The sequence below is a fragment of the Felis catus genome, chromosome B1 (genome assembly GCF_018350175.1).
Source record: "Felis catus isolate Fca126 chromosome B1, F.catus_Fca126_mat1.0, whole genome shotgun sequence".
In the NCBI taxonomy this organism is placed as follows: domain Eukaryota; kingdom Metazoa; phylum Chordata; class Mammalia; order Carnivora; family Felidae; genus Felis; species Felis catus.
Genome location: NC_058371.1, coordinates 150,062,023 through 150,084,561, shown reverse-complemented (window position 1 = coordinate 150,084,561; position 22,539 = coordinate 150,062,023). Strand labels below are relative to the sequence as shown.

The following is a 22,539-nucleotide window of genomic DNA, read 5'->3' as shown; positions in this document are numbered from 1 at the left end:
TGGGCTGAATTTTGTCCCTGAAAAGTTCATCTATTGAAGCCCTGACCCCCAATACCTCAGAATGTGACTGTATTTGAAAATAAACCTTTAAAGAGGTAATTAAATTAAAATGGGGTCAAAAGAGTGGGCTCTAACCAAATATAACTAGCATCCTTATTAAGAAGAGGAATTTTTGTGGTTTATATACACAATGGAATACTATGTGGCAATGAGAAAAAAATGAAATATGGCCTTTTGTAGCAACATGGATGGAACTGGAGAGTGTGATGCTAAGTGAAATAAGCCATACAGAGAAAGACAGATACCATATGGTTTCAGTCTTATGTGGATCCTGAGAAACTTAACAGGAACCCATGGGGGAGGGGAAGGAAAAAAAAAAAGAGGTTAGAGTGGGAGAGAGCCAAAGCATAAGAGAGTCTTAAAAAACTGAGAACAAACTGAGGGTTGATGGGGGGTGGGAGGGAGGAGAGGGTGGGTGATGGGTATTGAGGAGGGCACCTTTTGGGATGAGCACTGGGTGTTGTATGGAAACCAATTTGTCAATAAATTTCATATATAAAAAAAATAAAAAAAATAAACTCCAAAAAAAAAAAAAAAAGAAGAGGAATTTGGACACAGATACACACACAGAGGAAAGACCATATGAAGACACAAAGACCTCATCTACAAGCCAAGAGAAAAAAATCAACCCTGTTGACACATTGATCTTTTTGCCTCCAGACCTGTGAGAAAATTAATTTCTCTTCTTTAAGCTGCCCAGTCTGTGGTACTTTGTTATGACAGTCATAGCAAACTGATCCACTTGCCATTCATTTTTTATATATCACACTAAAATCTGAACATATTCATAATTTTCTCTACGATCAAGAACTAACTACTCTTTTAGGAAATGCTATGTTGGTTGTAATGTAAACACTGTCTGGATACATGGCTGGTGCTTCATTGAGCCCAACTGATGTTCCAGAACAAAGTGAATTTTGCCTTAAAGATAAATCTAAGCCTCTACCTTTTAGGATATAGAACACCAACCTTGACTTTACTTTTTTTTTCCTTCAGTCTTTGTTCACTAAGATTCAAAAAAATCCCGAAGTCTAATCTCATGCAGGGATACGCTGTCACGTTACTATGGAAATTTAGAGAAAGGAGAGCTCACATCTGGTCAGGGGGTGGGGAACGTTCCATTGAGGGGGTGATATTCAAACAGACCCCCTAACAATGAGACCAGCAGCAATTCATAGGCAGTATATTCTAGCTGGAGATAAAAGATTAAGAAAATGAATAAAGTCTGAAAATTTTGGTGTTTGGAGAACTTGAGATAATATTTCATTGAAGCATGTATATGTGTTTAGAGGTGATGAATAAAAACAAGAGTATTCTAGAAACCAATTATTGAAGATTATTATAAAGCTAAAGAATTTGGATATAAAAAACCAGTGCATTTCAACAATTCACCTGAGATGTTTGTTAAAAATGCAGTTTCTTGAGCCTTATTCATGATTAAATAAGTCAGAATCTCTACCAGTGACTCCCCAGAGCATGCATTTGTAGCTAGCTCTGTGGGTGTTGTTTGTCACACTGAAACGTGAGAACCATTGCAAAAGGTGGCAGGACACTATTAAATGGCCCTGAAAATTTTTGAGCAAGGGAATAACCAAATTATGTCTATATCTTAGGATGATTAATCTAGTAGCTATTGGTAACATGGCTATAATAAAGGAGATATTACAGACAAGGCAGGAGACAGGTTTGGGAGGCTGATGCAACAGTCTAGGCAGAAAACAAGGCTAGGATAAGGCTGGATATAAAGGGCCTATTTGTCATTTGAAATACATGACAAAACAGAACTGCAGAATTTTATAATATAATATATAAGAGGATGAGAGAAAGGAAACATCTGGAAAGACTAAGGTTGCAAGCCTAAGTAGTTTAGATAATGTTAATTACAGGTAGGGCAGTCATAAGGAAAATCTTGTTGGGCGTTTAACCACACATGATGGATTCAGACTGGGACACGTTGAGTTTGAGATTTTAGTAGGCATCCAGAGCAAGACATTCAACTGGCAGTGAGAAATATAGACTAGAGTACATGAGTGAAGTAAAAGCTCAAAATACAGATTCAACATTTATCTGGCTAGAGATGAAGCAATCTGGGTGGATGACTCTTGGCTATTGTCTACCCAACACAGGCCCTAGGGGAAAGTCATACAGAACCCGTGGGTTTAATGAGAATTTGTAAGTTATAAACTGAAACTGTATTATTATTACTTTTAAAAAAATGTTTTTAAGGTTTATTTATTTTTGAGAAAGACAGAGTGCTAACAGGGGAGGGGCAGAGAGAGAGGGAGATACAGACTCTGAAGCAGGCTCCAGTCTCTGAGCTGTCAGCACAGAGCCCAATGCAGGGCTCAAACTCATGAATTGTGAGATCATGACCTGAGCCAAAGTTGAACGTTTAACCGACTGAGCCAGCCACCCAGGCACCCAGAAATTGTATTATTAATGATATAATTTCTTGCAATGTTAAGTTAAGGATAGCTTACGCTATGATCTGTAACTAAAATTACATCTCTGGGCCTTCTACATTACGTTTATTTTAAAACTAAAACAAACAGCCTTCACAATATAATTTTAATGAATATTACACTTTTCAGTATAGAATCAAGTTACAGTAAAGGCTAAAGAAATGTATCTCTTGGGGCCTACCATTCCTTACTATTTCCAGTATCTTCTGAGTTCATATGTAAAAAAAACACTTCTTTTCTGGAGTGCATTCTCAAGTTTCTTCATACGATGTCTAATGGTCACAAACTTTTTTAATGTTTTCACTTTAACAATCTATCTTACCTTCACTTGATTACATGGCTATGTATAGATTCTAAGTTCAAAATCATTATATCTCAGGCTTGGAAGAAATTTTCCTTTTCTTACCAGCCCACTATTGTTGATGAGATGTCTGAAATTGATTCTTATTCCTTTGTAAGGCTCTTGTTCTATTTCTCTCTGAAAGCTTTTAGAATTTCCTTTATTATCCTTAAGAGTTCAGAAAATGTTGTCAAAATGTTTCTAGATGCATCTTTTCAAATTCTTTTCTTCTTGGCTCTTAGCGGATTCTTTCAGTATGAAAACTTTTCTTTCTTTAACTCAGGAAAATTGTCTGCCATTATTTTTCTCCTTTCCAGTCTGTTCCTTCTTAATAGAACTTCTACAAATGCTGTACCTGCTAAATCTATCTACCATGTCCCTTAACTTTTCTGTATATTTCTCTTATTATCTCTGCCTTTCAGATTGCTGATTGGTTTTTCAACCATGTCCTTTTTAGTATTTAGCATGCCTACAGAATATTTAGATTACTAATAACTCTTTTTTATTCCCTGGCAGGTTTTTTTTTTTTTCCCAACAACACTGATGCTTATTTTGTGGATCCAATTTCTTCTTTAATACTTCCAAAGATACTAACTAGAATTTTTCTTTTTTTAGATTTTCTTCTCTTACCTGAATTGTTTTCTCTCTTGTTGGTTGTTGGGCCAGTTCATCCTGATCTTTTTCATGCCAATTTTTTTCCTGCTGTGTGGTTTTCCTCTGCAGTTTGGTTGTTCTTTCTCCCTAATAATCCTTTCATTTGAGGAGGATAGTAGGCTCCATGTAGAGGAAGGGACACTTGTCAATAGCAAGCTTCCCTTCAGGGTGTAGCCTTGGAACCAACCAACAGGCAGACAGAGCTGCCATTTGAAAAAATAAGGACACAGAGTATTTAGCATTTTAACCCATAAATGCAGTCACCTATTCTTTTAATTTTCATCTGTATCTATTTTGGGGGATCCAAGCTGTGTTCTACTTTTTTCTCAGGATCCAGTACCTAAACCTGGAACTGCTCAACAATCTCCTCCATTCTGGGGGGTCAGGGGTGGTGGAATGTGTGGTGCTTAGTCTATTATCTTGAATTAGGAAACTTTAAGTTAGTTTCTTAACAATACTCTCTTAACCAGTAGGCATGATTGAAGTTAGATAATATTCAGATACTTTGCCTTGTATTCAATAGCAACAACAAAATTCCTTGTTGCTGCTTCTTATCATCATCATGAAGAGACTTTATTCTTTAGAGTGGTTTTAGGTATACAGAAAAATTGAGTTTAAAGTACAAAAAATTCCTACATGCCCCCTCTTCTGACAGAAGTTTCCTCTATTATTAATGTCTTGCACTAGTGTTTTATATTTGTTACAGTTGATAAATGAACAAACACCATGTTATATCACTATGTTATACATACATACATGTATGTATCTATTTATATATATATATATATATACATACATACACACACACATATATATATATATATATATATACATATATATATAAATAAAACAAAGTGATCACCACAATTAATCTAATTAACACCTGTCAACATACATTTTTTTTTGGGGGGGGGGGGCACCTGGGTGGCTCAGTAGGTTAAGCGGCCAACTTCAGCTCAGGTCATGATCTTTCGGTTCATGAGTCAGAGTGCCGTGTCAGGCTCTGTGCTGACAGCTGGGAGCCTAGAGCCTGCTTCTGTTTCTGTGTCTCCCTCTCTCTCTGCCCCTCCCCTGCTTATGCTCTGTCTCTCTTTCTCTCTCAAAAATAAACAAACATAAAATTTTTTTTATTTTTTCTTGCGATGAGGACTTTATAAACATCTGTTAACAACTTTCAACTGTGCAATACAGTATTAACTATACTCACCATGCTGTACACACATCCCCATGACTTATTCTGTAGCTGGAAATTTTTACCTTTTGACCCCTTCCAGTCATTCACCGACCTCTCATCCCCCACCTCTGGCAATCACCAATCTGTTCTCTGTATCTATGAGGCTGGTTTTGATTGTTTTTGTTTTAGATTCCACTTCTAAGTGAGATAATGTGATATTTCTCTTAAGGTTCATTCTTGTTGAAAATGGTAAGATTTCCTTCTATTTGGGGGCTGAATTCTATTCTATAGATAGATAGATAGATAGATAGATAGATAGATAGATTCTACATAGATGATAGATATAGATATAGATATAGATATGGATATATAGATATATCTATTCTATAGATATAGATATAGAATTATATACCACATTTTCTTTACCCACTCATCTATCAACGGACATTTACTTTGTTCCCCATATCTTAGCTATTGTAAATAATGCTGCAATGAATATGAGGGTGCATACCTTTTTAAGTTAGTGGTTTTGTTTTCTTCAGATAAATATCTGCAGTAGAACTGCTAGATCATGTGGTAATTCTATTTTTATTTTTTTTAAAAGAAAACTCCATTCTATTTTTCATAGTAGATAACTAATTTACATTCCGACCAATATTATGTAAGAGTTCCCTTTTCTCCACATCCTTGTCAACATGTATTTCTTGTCTTTTCAATAACAGCCATTCTAAAATTTTTTTTCAACATTTTTTATTTATTTTTGGGACAGAGAGAGACAGGGAATGAACAGGGGAGGGGCAGAGAGAGAGGGAGACACAGAATCGGAAACAGGCTCCAGGCTCGAGCCATCAGCCCAGAGCCCGACACGGGGCTCGAACTCACGGACCGCGAGATCATGACCTGGCTGAAGTCCGACGCTTAACCGACTGCGCCACCCAGGCGCCCCTTTTTTTTTTTTTAATTTTTTTTCAACATTTTTTATTTATTTTTGGAATAACAGCCATTCTAACATGCGTGAGGTGATATCTCATTGTGGTTTTTATTTGAATTTCTCTGATAGCTGGTGATGTTGAGTTCATGTACCTGTTGGCCAGTTGTATGTCTTCTTTGGGAAAATGTCTATTCAGATCTTCTGCCCATTTTTAATCAGATTTGGGTTTTTTGCTATTGAGTTGTATACCATTACCGTGCTTTCTTATAGCACTTTATTGTTTACAAAAACCTTTAGTTGCATCATTTAATCATCAGATAGCAGGTGTCCAGTAAATACTTTTGGATCATTGAATGAATTAAGCAGCTGTTTATGAGCTACAATTGGATTGTAATTAAATGCAGATGGCAGGACAAAAATATTAAAATAACTATCCTTCTTAAATTCAGTATGTATCATTTGCTAAATTACCTATTCCAGACTACTAATAATTCCTTGGTATCTTGATAGGGTTGATCTGCTTCACTGGAGTGAGAATCTGATATCTAAAATTTTCTCTCCCTCTGGCTCATCAGGCAACGTGACTAAGCACATAATCATATTTTTTTTAAAAACACCTAAAATTATACTTTATCAAAATATTGTTTTTATAACCCCACTAAATTGTAGCAACATCTGGCACAAATTATTAAAACTAGTTTTACTAAAAATATGCTCTTTATATTACCCACATTGAATCATATGAAACATTGCTTTTGAAGGCCTACTCTGTGCTAAGAAAGTATATTCTAACTAGCAAATATTTGTGCTAAGATTTTAGGAAATTTGGTGGGAAGAAATTACCAGAATTACCAGAGGAAGAAAATGCTCAAATATTAAAAGACTAATAAGGTATCTTATACTACATAAATCCTTCATACTAACAGCATCAGTGGATTGTGACCTACATTTTCTGATGTGCAAGATTCTCTGAGGGAAAACAAAAAGTATTCACTCATAGAGGTCTGATCTAAAAAGCTGATCTATCATTGGGTAGAAATCCAACCACAATGGTAGCTCAGAGTTTCATAACCTAACCCTGCCATAACTATTATTTGTCTAAGTCCTTTAACTCTGATGGATTTTATATGACAATGTGGGAAAAGGGTCTGTATCTTGATTGCTGAGGAAAAAACTTTTGCCATGTTGTGTCCTTTTTTTTTTTTTCATTTATTTATTAGAGAGAGAGAGAGAGAGAGTGCAAGCAGGGGAGGGGCAGAAACAGACAAAGACACAGAATCCAAAGCAGGCTACAAGCTGTCAGCACAGAGCCCGATGTGGGGCTCAAACTCATAGGAGGCAAGATTATGATCTGAGCTGAAGTTGGACGCCTAACAGATGGAGCCACCCAGGCGCCCCATCATGTCCTATTCTTAAGAGGCCATTAGAGGGGAAAAAAAGGCAATAGCCAAATAAGGAAACTATTATTCTTTTCTTTTTGTATATGTTCTGCATGTTATGGCCTGATTACAGAATAATCAGGATGCGCCAAAAAAGAACTATGAGTTCCAGAAGGCCAAGAATATCAGAATAATATGAAGCCTGGGAATATTGAAGTAGTAGGAGTGTGTATAAAGTAGGAGTGTGTATGAAGCCCACTGTCATAGTCTTAGAGATCATTCTCATCTTTAACCATCATAACCTTGGCAAAGGAACACAAAAAGATTTGGTGGAAAGGAAATGAGTTTGTCGACTTCATATACCAACTACTAACCCTAATGTTGCTATGCAGTGAATTTTAACCTATTAAACTTCTTAATATAAGCCAAGAACCTTCACACGATATAAGATTTAGCCCCACACTTCCGTAATAAATCTTTAAAAAGTAGAACAGAAGAATATTCCTTAACACTATAAATAATATTAAGAATATCTATCTTTTTAAAAATTTTTTTAATGTTTATTTATTTTTGGGAGAGACAGTGACAGAGTGTGAGTGGGGGAGGGTCAGAGAGAAAGGGAGACAGAATCTGGAACAGGATCCAGGCTCTGAGCTGTCAGCACAGAGCCCAACGTGGGGCTGGAACTCACAAACTATGAGATCATGACCTGAGCCAAAGCTGGATGCTTAACCAACTGAGTCACCCAAGCGCCCCTAACACTATCTATCTTAAACCAGTATCTTAACAATGTACAACAATGTACATTACTGTTATTTTATTTATTGTTAATATTTTTTAAATTTACATCCAAGTTAGTTAGCATATAGTGCAACAATGATTTCAAGAGTAGATTCCTTAATGCCCCTTATCCATTTAGCCCATCCCCCTCCCACAATCCCTCCAGTAACCCTCTGTTTCTTCTCCATATTAGAGTCTCTTATGTTTTGTTCCCCTCTCTGTTTTTATATTATTTTTGTTTCTTTTCTCTTGTGTTCATCTGTTCTGTGTCTTAAAGTCCTCATATGAGTGAAGTCACATATTTGTCTTTCTCTGACTGACTGATTTTGCTTACAATAATACCCTCTAGTTACATCCACATAGTTGCAAATGGCAAGATTTTATTCTTTTTGATTGCCGAGTAATACTCCATTGTATATATATACCACCTCTTCTTTATCCATTCATCCATAAGTGGACATTTCGGCTCTTTGCATACTTTGGCTATTGTTGATAGTGCTGCTATAAACATTGGGGTGCATGTGCCCCTTCAAAACAGCATACCTTTATCCCTTGGATAAATACCTAGTAGTGCAATTGCTAGGCCATAGGGTAGTTCTATTTTCCATTTTTTGAGGACTCTCCACACTGTTTTCCAGAGCGGCTACACCAGTTTGCATTCCCACCAGCAGTGCAAAAGAGATCCTCTTTCTCCGCATCCTCGCCAACATCTGTTGTTGCCTGAGTTGTTAATGTTAGCCATTCTGACAGGTATGCAGTGATATCTCAGTGTGGTTTTGATTTGTATTTCCCTGATGATGAGTGATGTTGAGCATTTTTTCATGTGTCGGTTGGCCATCTGGGTGTCTTTGGAGAAGTGTCTATTCATGTCTTTTGCCCGTTTCTTCAATGGATTATTTGTTTTTTGGGTGTTGAGTTTGAGAAGTTCTTTGTAGATTTTGGATACTAACCCTTTATCTGATATGTCTTTTGCAAATATCTTCTCCCATTCTGTCAGTTGCCTTTTAGTTTTGCTGATTGTTTCCTTCACTGTACAGAAGCTTTTTATTTTGATGAATAGTTCATTTTTGCTTTTGTTTCCCTTGCCTTTGGAGACATGTTGAGTAAGAAGTTGCTGCAGCCAAGATCAAAGAGGTTTTTGCCTGCTTTCTCCTCAAGAATTTTGATGGCATCCTGTCTTACATTTAGGCCCTTCATCCATTTTATTTTTGTGTATGGTGTAAGAAAGTGGTCCAGGTTCATTCTTCTGCATGTCACAGTCCAGTTTTCCCAGCACCAATTGCTGAAGAGACTGTCTTTATCCCACTGAATATTCTTCCCTGCTTTGTCAAAGATTAATTGGCCATATGTTTGTGGGTCCATTTCTGGGTTCTGTATTCTGTTCCATTGATCTGAGTGTCTGTTTTTGTGCCAGTACCATACTGTCTTGATGATTACAGCTTTGTAATACAGCTTGAAATCCTGGATTGTGATGCCTCCTGCTTTGGTCTTCTTTTTCAAGATTGCTTTGGTTATTCTGGGTCTTTTCTGGTTCCATGCAAATTTTAGGGTTGTTTGTTCTAGCTCTGTGAAGAATGCTGGTGTTATTTTGGTCGGAATTGCATTGAATGTGTAGATTGCTTTGGGTTGTATCAACATTTTAACAATATTTGTTCTTCCAATCCATGGGCATGGATATTTTTCCATATTTTTGTGTCTTCTTCAAATTCTTTCATAAGCTTTCTATAGTTTTCAGTGCATAGATTTTTCACCTCTTTGGTTAGATTTAGTCCTAGGTATTTTACAGTTTTTGGTGCAATTGTAAATGGGATTGATTCCTTGATTTCTCTTTCTGTTGCTTCATTATTGTAAAGGAATACAACCAATTTCTGTGCATTGATTTTATATCCTGTCACTTTGCTAAATTCATAGATCAGTTCTAGCAGATTTTTGGTAGAATCTTTAGGATTTTCCATATAGAGTATCATGTCATCTGCGAAGAGTGAAAGTGTGACCTCCTGGCCGATTTGGATGCCTTTTATTTCTTTCTGTTGTCTGATTGCAGAGGCTAAGACTTCCAATACTATGTTGAATAGCAGTGGCGAGAGTGGACATCCCTGTCTTGTTCCTGACCTTAGGGGGAAAGCTCTCAGCTTTTCCCCATTGAGGATGATATTAGCATTGGGGTGTTCATATGTGGCTTTTATGATCTCGAGGTATGCTCCTTCTATCCCTACTTTCTTGAAGGTTTTTATCAAGAAAGGATGCAGTATTTTGTCAAATGTTTTCTCTGCATCTATTGAGAAGATCATGTGGTTCTTGTCCTTCCTTTTATTGATGTGATGAATCACGTTGATTGTTTTGCGGATATTGAACGAGCCCTGCATCCCAGGTATAAATCCCACTTGGTCGTGGTGAATAACTTTTTTAATGTATTGTTGGATCTGGTTGGCTAATATCTTGTTGAGAATTTTTGCATCCATGTTCATCAGGGAAATTGGTCTATAGTTCCTTTTTTTAGTGGGGTGTTCGTCTTGGACTCAAGGTAATGCTGGCTTCATGGAAAGAGTTTGGAAGTTTTCCTTCATTTCTATTTTTTGGAACAGCTTCAAGAGAATAGGTGTCAACTCTTCCTTAAATGTTTGGTAGAATTCCCCTGGAAAGCCATCTGGCCCTGGACTCTTGTTTTTTGGCATATTTTCGATTACTAATTTGATTTCTTTACTGGTTATGGGTCTGTTCAAATTTTCTATTTCTTCCTGTTTCAATTTTGGTATCATATATGTTTCTAGGAATTTGTCCATTTCTTCCAGGTTGCCCATTTTTTTGGCATATAATTGCTCATAATATTCTCTTGTTATTGTTTTTATTTCTGCTGTGTTGTGATCTCTCCTCTTTCATTCTTGGTCCTTTCCTTTTTCTTTTTGATCACACGTTACTTTTAAAATCAGAGACAAAGCTTTGTTCTGATAATTCTGGCCAAAGTACTTAAATGTAAAACCTAAACCTCTCATAAGAACCCTCTTATAAAAGAGAAAAAATAAACACACACACACATGCATACACTTCCAAATTCAGTCCAGATGTAGATCCTAAAAAAGTCCTATAACCTAGCTATAGCCCCTCTTAGCCACAGGATGAAAGATATTGAAGAAGACACAAATAGAAAGATACTACTTATTCATGGATTGGAAGAATTAGCATTGTTGAAATGATCATCTTACCCAAAGTCATCTAGAGATTCAATGCAATTCTTACCAAAATTCCAATGGCATTTTTCACAGAAATAGAAACAACAATCCTAAAATTCATATCAAACTATCAAAGACCTCAAATAGCCAAAAACAATCCTGGGAAAGAACAAAGCTGGAGGCCTTACACTAAGTTCAGACTGTCTTAAAAAGCTATAGTAATGAAAACAGTATGGTATTGCATAAAAATAGACTCATAATCCAATGGAACAGAATAGAAAGCCAAGAAATAAATCCATGCATATACATTCAACTAATCCTTAACAAGGATACCAACAATGGACAAAAGGGGATCTCTTCAATAAATGGTTTTGGGATAACTGTATATCCATATACAAAATAATGGAGTTAAGATCTTATCTTACACTATACATAAAAATTAACTCAAAATAAAGACTTAAACATAAGACGTGAAACTCTGTAACTTCTAGAAGAAAACATAGGGAAAAATCTTGACACTAGTCTTGGCAATGATTTTTTGGGGTTTCACACCAAAAGCACAGGCAACAAGACCAAAAATAAACAAGAGACAACATCAACCTAAAAAGCCCTGTACAACAGAGGAAAAATTCAACAAATAAAAGGCAACCTACAGAAAAAGTATTCACAAATCATATATCTGAAAAGAGTTAATAACCAAAATATATAAAGAACTCCTATAACTCAATAGCAAAACTAAATTAAGTTAAATTAACATGAAAATAAATACAATTTAAAAATCATAAGAGGACTGAATAGATATTTTTTCAAAGATTATAAATGGTCAACAGGTATATGGAAAGGTTCTCAATATCACCCCTCATCAGGGAAATGCAAGTAGCCAGAGTTATCACCTCAAATCCACCAGGATTGCTATTATCAAGTCAAGAAATTGCCAAGTGTTAACAAGAGTATGAAGGAAAGGAAATCCTTGTACACTGTTGATAAGAATGTAAAACTGTACAGCTTTTATGGAAAACAGTATGGAGGTTCCCAAAGAAATAAAAACAAAACTACCATACAATTCAGTAATCCCTTTTCTGAATAGCCAATGGAAATGAAATCAGGATCTCAAAGCGGTATCTACACTCCCATGTATGTTGTAGCATAATTCACAATAGCCAGGATATTGAAATAAACCAAGCATCCACTGATGAATGGACAGAATAATATGGTACACACACACACACACACACATACACACACACACACACACACACACACACACACACACACACACACGGAATATCGTTCAGGTATTAAAAAAAAAAAATCCTGCCATCTGCAACAACATGAACCTGGAGCACATTATGCTAAGTGAAATAAACCAGAAACAGAAAGACAAATACTGTATGATCTCACAGGTAGAATCTAAAAGAGTCAAACTCTAGAACTAGAGAGTAGAATGGTGGTAGCCAGGAGGTGAGGGGTGGGGAAAATGATATGTTGGTCAAGAGTACAGAATGTCAGTTATAAGATGAATAAGATCTGGGGATCTAATGTACCGCATGGTTATAATTAATAATATTGTATTGTACAATTGAAATTTACTGAGCGTAGATCTTAAGTGTTCTCACCATACATCCCCAAATGGTAACTATGTGAGGTAATGAATGTGCTAACTTGATTTTGATAATCATTTTACAATGTATACATGTTATATATCAAGTTGTACACCTTAAAAATACATCAGTGTGCCTGAATGATACTAAAAGCGTGATCTATAAAAGAAAACAATTCATAATTTGATTTCATCAAAATTAAAACTTTGCTTTTCAAAAGACCCCATTAAAATGATGAAAAGGCATGCCACAGACTAGTAGAAAATATTTGCAAACCACATATCTAACACACGACTCCTATCTAAAATATATTTTTCCCATTTTATTGAGATATAATTGACATATAACATTGTATTAGTTTTAGGCATATATATTTTTAAACATTTATAATGTTTATTTTTTATAGAGAAAGAGAGACAGAGTATGAGCAGGGGAAGGGCAGAGAGGGAAACACAGAATCTGAAGCAAGCTCCAGGCTCTGAGCTATCAGCACAGAGCCTGACACGGGGCTTGAACTCATGAACTGTGAGATCATGACTGGAACCAAAGTCAGACACTTAACAAACTGAGCCACCCAGGCACCCCAGGTGTATATATTTTTAAATGATCAAACCTCAACATTAAAAAATCCAAATTGAAAATCGTTAAAAGACATAAAGAGACAGACATTCATTGCACTGAAGAAGATATATGGATGACAAATAAGCATATGAAAAGATGTTCAACATCAGTAGAGAAAAACAAAGACTATAATGAGATATCACGAACAGAACAGCTTTAAAAAAAGGGGGATAGCAAATGCTGGTGAGGATGTGAAGAAACTGGTCATCTCATATTGATAGTGGGAATGTAAAACAGTACAGTCACTCTGGAAAATAGTTTAGCAGTTTCTTAAAAAAAAAACTTACCAAAAAACAAAACAAAACAAAAAAAAACTTACTATATGTATTTCCGCACATTTATTCCAGAAAAATAAAAACTTACATTTACACAGACACAGGTACACAATACTATACCATCTTTACTTGTATCACATCCATATCAAAGAACACTACTCGGCAATAAAAAGAAATGAACTATTGGTATGTACGACAACTTGGATGGCTTTCAAGGGCATTATGTTGAGTGAAAAAAGCCAAAGGTTATATACTCTATGATTCATTGATGTAACACTCTGTAGGTGGCAATATTAAGAGATGAAGAATAAATTAGTGTTTGCCAGAGGTTAAGACTAGAAGGCAGGGTGGTGGGAGGAGGGGAGTTGATGTGACTATAAAGAGGGAATATAAAGGATAGCTTTGCAGTGATAGCTTTGTATCTGGATTGCAGTAGTGGTTACATATGATAAAATGCATGGAACCATACCCACACATTTTACCCATGCAAATTTTGTGTTGGACATTGTATTAATAGTTACATAACATGTAACCATTGGGGGAAATTTTATGAAAGGTGCATCCATTCAGCAAGTGAATGGATAACAAAACTGGAATACTACCAGACAATAAAAATAAATTATTACAAGCATCATGAGCTTTTGTGGGAGATGACCATGATTGATTAATGGATATTAAACTTATCCTCCCAGCACAACTCTAAACTAGCAACATGTTAAGAAGTAACTATGTGCAGGCATTGGCCAACAGTGTAGGATGCAAAAAGTTAACTCCACAGTCACCTGATTTCATTCCTAAGGGCACTTTCCAACACTGAGCACAGGGAGTGGAATTCAGAGCAATGACCTCACTGGGCAAAGAAAACAGATTATATGGGGCTGTTGACAGAGCTGGAATTGTAGAGTGGGATATCAAAAAGGAAACAGAGCTTCAGAAATCTGCATGGTGCCCAAGAACAGTGTTGTGCAATAGAACTTTCCGCAATGATGGAAATATTTAATGTGCTGTCTGGTATGTAGCCACCAGTAAGTACCAAGCTACTGAGTACTTGAAATGTGGCAAGTGTAAGTAAGGAACTAAATATTTTGTTGACATTAAATTTAAATGGCTAGAACATATGGTTTGTGGCTACTGCATTAGCCATCATAGCCCTAGAATTTGACTGAATAAATTGCAAATATGCAGAGCAAAATTCTGTGAGCCCTTTCTAGCTTACTTCACTTTGCATAATATAGTCCCGATTGATCCATATTGTCGCAAATGGCATGACCTCCTTTTTTAAGACTAGCATCTATTGTATGCATATATGCCACAATTTCTTTATCCAGTCATCTGATGACAGTTCGTTTCTGTATCTTGTCTATGGTGAATTGTGCCATAATGAACATGGGTGTGTAAATTGCTCTTCCAGGTATTGATTCATTTCCTTTGGATATATATCCAGAAGAGTGAGTATAGAACTGCATGATAGTTTTATTTTTAACTTTTTGAGGAAACTCCATGCTGTTTTCCATAAAGGCTGTCCCACTTTACATTCCTACCAACAGTGTACAAGGGTTCTCTTTTCTCCACCTCCTCATCCACACTAATGTTTTATCCTTTTGATGATAGCCATCCTAACAGATGTGAGGTGATAACTCATTGTGGTTTTGATTTGCATTTCCCTGATGATTAGTGATTTGAGCATTTTTTTCATACACCTGCTGGCAATTTCTATAAATTGCATATATAAACAGACATATACAGGTCTCCTCTGGAAAATATCTCACTTATATGTGTGAAATACACACACACACACACACACACACACACACACACACACACACATATACACACACATATACATATTTATAAAAGTAGAACACATGAAAGAGTAGAACAGTGGTTACTGGGGATGGGGAAGTGAAGGAAATCAGAAGATGGTTTTTGAAAGGGTACAAAGTCACAGCTATGTAGGATGGGGAAATTCTAGAGATGTAATTTGCAGTGTAATGACAACAGTTAATAGAGAATGATACACTGAAAATTTGCTAAGAGTAGACTCCAGATGCTCTCATTACACACACAAACACACACACCAATGGAAACTGTGAGAAGACAGACATGCTAGTCGACTGCAGTACTCATCTCACTGTATATGTCAAAACACCATGTCATACACTTTAAATATATACAATTTTTATTAAAAGCAAACAAACAAAATATCTTTGTGAGGCCTGATGATTACCAGGAGCTGTGAGCTGACAGAAGTGGCAAAATATAGACACCAACCAAGGTAGAGAGCCCTTGTTGAACAACCCAGGCTTTTACTTTTAGACACAGAAAGGGCACACTTGAGGAAAGCTACTCTGTCTCTAGAGCATGGTTTTACAACCTCAGTATTACTGACATTTTTAAACAGATAATTATTTGGCATGCATGTTGGGGGTGGGAGGGGGTGTGTTCATTTTAGGATGTTTGCCAGCCTTCCTGGCCTCTACAAACTAAGTGCCAGTAGCATCCACACACATACTCACTGTAACAATCAAAACTGTTTCCAGACATTGCCAGATGTCCACTGAATCATAAAATCACCCCTGGTTGGGAATCACTGCTCTAGAGTAACAACCAATCTAAAACTATCCTAACAGACTAAAACAAATTCTCAACAGGATCATGCTGATCAATAAATAATAATTTAACTTCCAGGGTGGCTCAGTTGGTTATGCGTCTGACCTCAGCTCAGGTCATGATCTCAGTTCGTGAGTTCAAACCCCATACTGGGCTCTGTGCTGACAGATCCTCCGTCTCCCCTTCTTTCTGCCCCTCCCCTGCTTGTGTTTTCTCTCTAAAATAAGCAAACATTAAATAATAGTAATTAATAACAATTACTATTATTTAGCCTCCTAAATAAAATTCTTTAAAAGAAGAAAAACTCGGTAAGACAAATGAAAGGTTATTTCCAATAATACAAGTATGAAGAAGTCAAACAAAAATGGTCAAAAACTATCATTTCAAGGCACTGGAAATCAACCAAAGGTAAATAATAAGTTGAGAACTATTCCTGAAAATTGCTAGAGCTTTGGATAAAAAACAGTTGGGAGTCTGGGATTCTTGAGTGAGGTTCTCATCCTACCTAAATTGGTCAGTAAAGATTATAGCTTTAACAGGTTGTAGCAGACTATAAAAATCAACAACTTTGCTGTAAGATGATGGACTTGATTCAGTGCAGCAGTGCAAACACACAAGTTTGCCAGTTAAAGTGGGGGAAATCAGGAATGGACCAGGAAACCTGTAGTTACTAGCCAAAAGTTTCTGTCCTAGTTCTCGGAGAGCAGCAGAGCTGCCAGAAGTTTACTTAGATGATCTTGGAAACAAGAATGAAGGGCTATGATTAGTTCTGTAAACATTCTAGCTCAAATATGATGCATGCATAGGAGAGACCCAAGAATGACAAAACATGAAAGTCAATGAAGACTTTAGAACTGGCTACAACACTGTATCTCCCCCATCCCACACAGGAAGCAATGAGCAGAGGGTAGAAAGTCTATAGACTCAAAAGTGTTTGATGTTAACCTCTGTTTACATCATTTCCTGATTTATATATATGCTATATAAAGACAGAAGCTACCTCTATGGATGTAGTTTTATTCTGGATAAAAACTGAAAGAATTTAAAAAATTGAGCAGAGAGAGCAAAAGCTCCACACCACAGAGGCAACAGATTCCATAGTTTGAGTCCAGGCAAGCTCCTAAGTTTAAAAAAAAAAAAAAAGGAGAAGGAGGAGGAGGAGGAGGAGGAGGGGGAAGAGGAGAGGAAGAGGAGGAAGAGGAAGAGGAAGAGGAAGAGGAAGAGGAAGAGGAAGAAGAAGAAGAAGAAGAAGAAGAAGAAGAAGAAGAAGAAGAAGAAGAAAGAAACCTTAAATATAAAACATAATCAAGACTTGCTACATTACCTAAAATGACTAATTTTCAACCAAAAATTATTAGACATACAAAAAACAGAAAAGTATGAAACATACTAAGAGAAAAAAGCAGTAGCTAATGGTAATGGAGTCTGCATGGACCTAGATGTTAGATTAACAGATATTTCAATAAGAGATTAATAAACATGTTTAAAGAATTAAAGGTATGTGTTAAAAATGAATCAACAAAAAAGGAAATCTATATGTAAAAATATAAACTATAAAAATAACCAAATTTAAATTCTAGAGTTAAAAAGCATAATTACTGAAATTAAAAATAAAAATCATTAGATGGGCTCAACAGCAAATGTGAGATAGCAAAGACTCATTGATTTCAAGACAATCAATAGAAAGTATCCAAATAATTAGAAGAAAAAAAGATTGAAAAAATGAACAGATCAGAAACAAACACGTGTAATGAGAGAGGAAAGAGAAAGAAGTAAAAAACTTTTGAGTAACAGCCCAAAACTTCCCAAATTTGATAAAAAACATTAACATTCAGATACAAACAGCTCACCAAGTCCCTAGCAGAATAAATACAAAGAGAATGCATCTAGAAACACCACAAAGTGATAAAATACCAAAAAAAATCTTCAAAGGAGCCACATAAAAATGACACATCACAAAGAACAATATACTTAACAATGGACTTCTTGTCAGAAGTGGAGGACAAAAAGCAATGGAAAAACAAACTCAATGTGCTAGAACAAAACAAACTGTAACCTTAAAATTACCTATTAAGGGAAACCATCATTCAGAGATGAAGTCAAAATAAAAGCACTCCCAGATACACAAAAATTAAGGGAATATGTTGCTAATAGACTTACCCTGTAAGAGGTACTAAAGTTCAGGCTGAAGAGAACATCACATGGTAAGTTAGATACATAGGAAGGAATGAAGGACAGTAAATATAAAAGACTGTATATATGTTTTCTCTTTTTTAATTAAAAGAGTATCATTCATTGGAGCACCTTGGTGGCTTAGTCAGTTGGGTGTCTGACTTGAGGCTCAGGTTCAAGCCCTGTGTCGGGCTCTGTGCTGACAACTCAGAGGCAGGAACCTGCTTCAGATTCTGTGTCTCCCTCTCTCTGACCTTCCCTGCTCGCACTTTGTCTCTCTTAAAAATAAACATAATAAAAAAAAAAAAAGAGTATCATTCAAAACAATAATTATAACATTAAATTTTTGGAACATATAAATACACATAATCAAATATATGCATATCATAATGTAATTTATATAATAATGATGGCATAAATTAAAAGGGGAAAGAAAGAAAATGATAGCAATGCAAAATTGCTAAATTTTACTGAAATGAGGTTAGTAGTAAGTAACCTCACAGAGACTGAAATAAATTTAAGATGAATAAAGAAATCTCTACAGCAACCACTAAAATAATTCAAAATATAAATCCAGAAGATTTAAAATGGCACACTATAAAAACTGTCTAAACCAAAATAAGGCAGAAAGGAACAAAGTTGTAACAAACACAACAAAAACCCCTTAAGAAGTACAGAAAACAAAATGGCAGACATAAATCCAATCTTACCAATGTTTACATTAAATGAGTGGATTAAATATTCCAAGTAAAAGGCAGAGATTAGGGGCGCCTGGGTGGCTCAGTTGGTTGCACTACTGACTTCAGCTCAGGTCATGATCTCACAGTTTGTGAGTTTGAGCCCCACATCAGGCTCTGTGCTGACAGCTCAGAGCCTGAAGCCTGCTTCAGATTCTGTGTCTCCCCCTCTCTCTACCTCTCCCTTGCTCACACTGTGTCTGTCTCTCAATAATAAATAAACGTAAAAAAAAAAAAAAAAAAAAGACAGAGACTATTAGACTGGATTTTAAAAACTCCCAACTATGTGCTTTCTAAAAGAGACATGTCTTAAATTCAAAGACATAATAAATTAATGTAAAAGGACAGAAGATATATCAAATGGTATATGTGAGACAGCTGAAGTAATTACCGATACTAACATCAGGCGAAATAAACTTTAGAATGGAAAATCTTACCAAAAAAGGTATTTCATAATGATAAATAAGTCAACACAACAGTAAAATAATAAATGCAAATGAACCTCAATAGTCTCAAAATAGATGAAGGGAAAATTGACAAAGAAAAGGAAATATTCAATAGGTAGAATCAGAGGTATCAATATTCCTAATCAGTAATGGAAAGAAAAACTACACACAAATCAGTAAGGATATGGAAGACTTAAACAATACTATCAATCAACAGACAGAATATTCCAATAGCAATGGAATACACATTTCTAACACAGGAAACATTCTCAAAGACAGACCATACTGCAGATCATAAGAGTATCAATAAATGTTAAAGGACTGAAAGCATACAAAATATGTTTTCTGTACACATCAGGGACTAGCAAATCACACCCACATGCTGAATGAAGATCATTGCATTTCTGTATGTAAAGTTTTATCGCAACATTATTTCATTTACTTTGTCTACGGATGCCTTCATATTTCAACAGCAGAACTGAATAGATGCAATAGAAATCACAGGGCTGCAAAATCTAAAACTGTGGGAAAACTTAGCAAATCTCCAAATTAGTTCAGCAAAAAAAATCTGGGAAACACAAATATTTGGAAATTATAAGAGGCACTTCCAATAACCCACTGGTCAATGAGAACATAACAAGAAAAAATTTTAAATGTCTTGAATTAAATGACATATCAAAGTGCAGCTTTCAATGGCTGAATTAGAAAGGGAGAAAATTCTAAAATAAACAATCTAAATACATTCACCTTAAGAAGGTAGAAAAAAAAATCAAATCCAAAGTAGAATGCACTGAATTATAAAAATCAGATCAGGGGCGCCTGGGTGGCGCAGTCGGTTAAGCGTCAGACTTCAGCCAGGTCACGATCTCACGGTCCGTGAGTTCGAGCCCCGCGTCAGGCTCTGGGCTGATGGCTCAGAGCCTGGAGCCTGTTTCCGATTCTGTGTCTCCCTCTCTCTCTGCGCCCCCCCCCCCCCCCGTTCATGCTCTGTCTCTCTCTGTCCCAAAAATAAATAAACGTTGGAAAAAAAAAAAATTAAAAAAAAAAAATCAGATCAAAAATGAATGGAATAGAAACACGAGAAAAATCAATGAAATGAAGGTTAATTATTCTAAGAGTAACAAAACTAATAAATAGCAAAAAATGACCAAAAAAAGATTAAAAAATTGTTAATAGCCTAACTTGTGCTTCAGATCCTGCACTAAGCATTTTTATATTAACTTATAAATATTTTAAGATATTATATCAAATCTCAAGAAAGCTCTTGAAAGAAAAAAATATTATCTCGTGCAAATCAAGTTGAAATTTAGATATAGGCAAATTATTCAAAAACCAAAGTTACCAAAATTAAAGAGATAAGAAATATGGATATTCTGATACTTACTAATGAAGTTAAAGCCCTAATTAAAAATCTCCCCAGAGGGGCGCCTGGGTGGCTCAGTAGGTTAAGCGGCCGACTTCAGCTCAGGTCATGATCTCGCGATCCGTGAATTCGAGCCCCATGTCGGGCTCTGTGCTGACAGCTCAGAGCCTGGAGCCTGTTTCAGATTCTGTGTCTCCCTCTCTCTGACCCTTCCCCGTTCATACTCTGTCTCTCTCTGTCTCAAAAATAAATAAACGTTAAAAAAAATTTTTTTTAATAAAAATAAAAATAAAATAAAAATCTCCCCAGAAAGAAAAGTCCAGACTTGGATGGTTTTACTGGTAATTCTTTCTTAACATTTAAGAAGGAAATGTTAACAATCTTGTATACTCTTCTAGAGATTACAAAAAGAAGGAACAGTGCTCATCTGCAATACTACTAAGCAATAAAACATGAATGAACAACCGATAGACAAACCACCACAGTGGATGAATCCTAGATACTGTGCTGAATGTAAGTATTTTATGAGTCCATGTATGTAAAGTTCTAGAACAAGTAAAACTTCTTTACCATGATAAGCAGAACAATGAATGGCCCAAGAGATAGAAGTCAGGCTGGCAGGAACTGGATAGAATAGGAACATTAAGTGGAAGAAATTTTGTGGGTTACTTAGGTAGAAGATGTACTTGCAAAAACTCATTGAACTGTGAGATCCATGCATTTGACTATTTGTAAGTTACATCAATAAAATAAATGTTTCACTTAAAAAAAAAAAAATCAAGCCATTGCAAATTACTGAGCAAAATCTGGCCAGTCTAAGTAAAGACCAAAACACAGCTAGTCCTATTAACTCTTTGTGGGGAATAAGCTTAGAAATTCCCTGGGTTTACATCAATGGGTTAACAAGTCATAAAGAAGTACAAAGCCATAGGATGCTCACACCCAAGTTTGGGTAAACAAGATTAGGCAAATAAGGATAGAGAAGGGGGGGGCTAAGGCCCCCATAATAAAGTAGGGAGCATAGGCCCCAATACATAGGTATATGAAACAAGATTAGGTATTCAGGGCACAAGTGACCCCCAATTTAGTACTAGAGCAGAAAGCTGCTTTCACATAGGAGGGAAGAGTCAAGTTAGGTAAACAAGGTAATAAACAGGGCAATAGACTGCCTCGCTGCCCAGGGAGAGGATTAACAAAAGAAAAGGTGCCTTGTTAACCCTGAGGTCATGTGTCCTATCTCATCACCTAGGCTAGCTAAGATAAACAGAGGGGGTAGACCTCAGGTCTGCTTTTAACAACTTTCAGCAGGGCCAGGATTTTGTTTGGTATTAACCCAAACCCCTACCCCCTAACCCCGAATATCTTCAAGACTCCCTTTCCCTCAGGTCCATGAGCTAATCTTCACAGATTTATTGTCTCTTTGTGCACGTTCATCACCATGTTTGTAAGCCTTCGGATCCTAATAAAAACAGGGCAAGGACACTTATTGGGGCTCTTGTCTTTTCCCAGACATTAGCCATCTCTGGCATTTTAATCCTGCGTCCAGCTTTCTTGCTAAACAAGAAAGAACTTTAGACTTAGAGTCTACAACAACTCTTGACCTGGGAAAGCAAGTATACCAGTTTCTCTAGTGATAAAAAGTTTATTCATTTACTAAACTCTGCAACTTTGTATGGAGACACTGAGAAGTTCATAGACAATGCCCTACCAGCTTCAAATGAAAAAGTAATACATTTGCATTGATCTTTCAAAATAAGAGCAACA

The 22,539-nt window shown here is 36.1% G+C and overlaps 1 long non-coding RNA gene across 1 annotated transcript in view; it reads left to right on the top strand.

Moving 5' to 3' along the window:
- Nucleotides 1-21,272, top strand: part of LOC109499135 — a 61,427-nt gene extending 40,155 nt beyond the window's left edge. The window contains exon 4 of the long non-coding RNA XR_002156289.2: nt 21,174-21,272. This is a non-coding gene — a long non-coding RNA (uncharacterized LOC109499135). The remainder of the gene's footprint in view (nt 1-21,173) is intronic.
- Nucleotides 21,273-22,539: the final 1,267 nt, after the last annotated feature.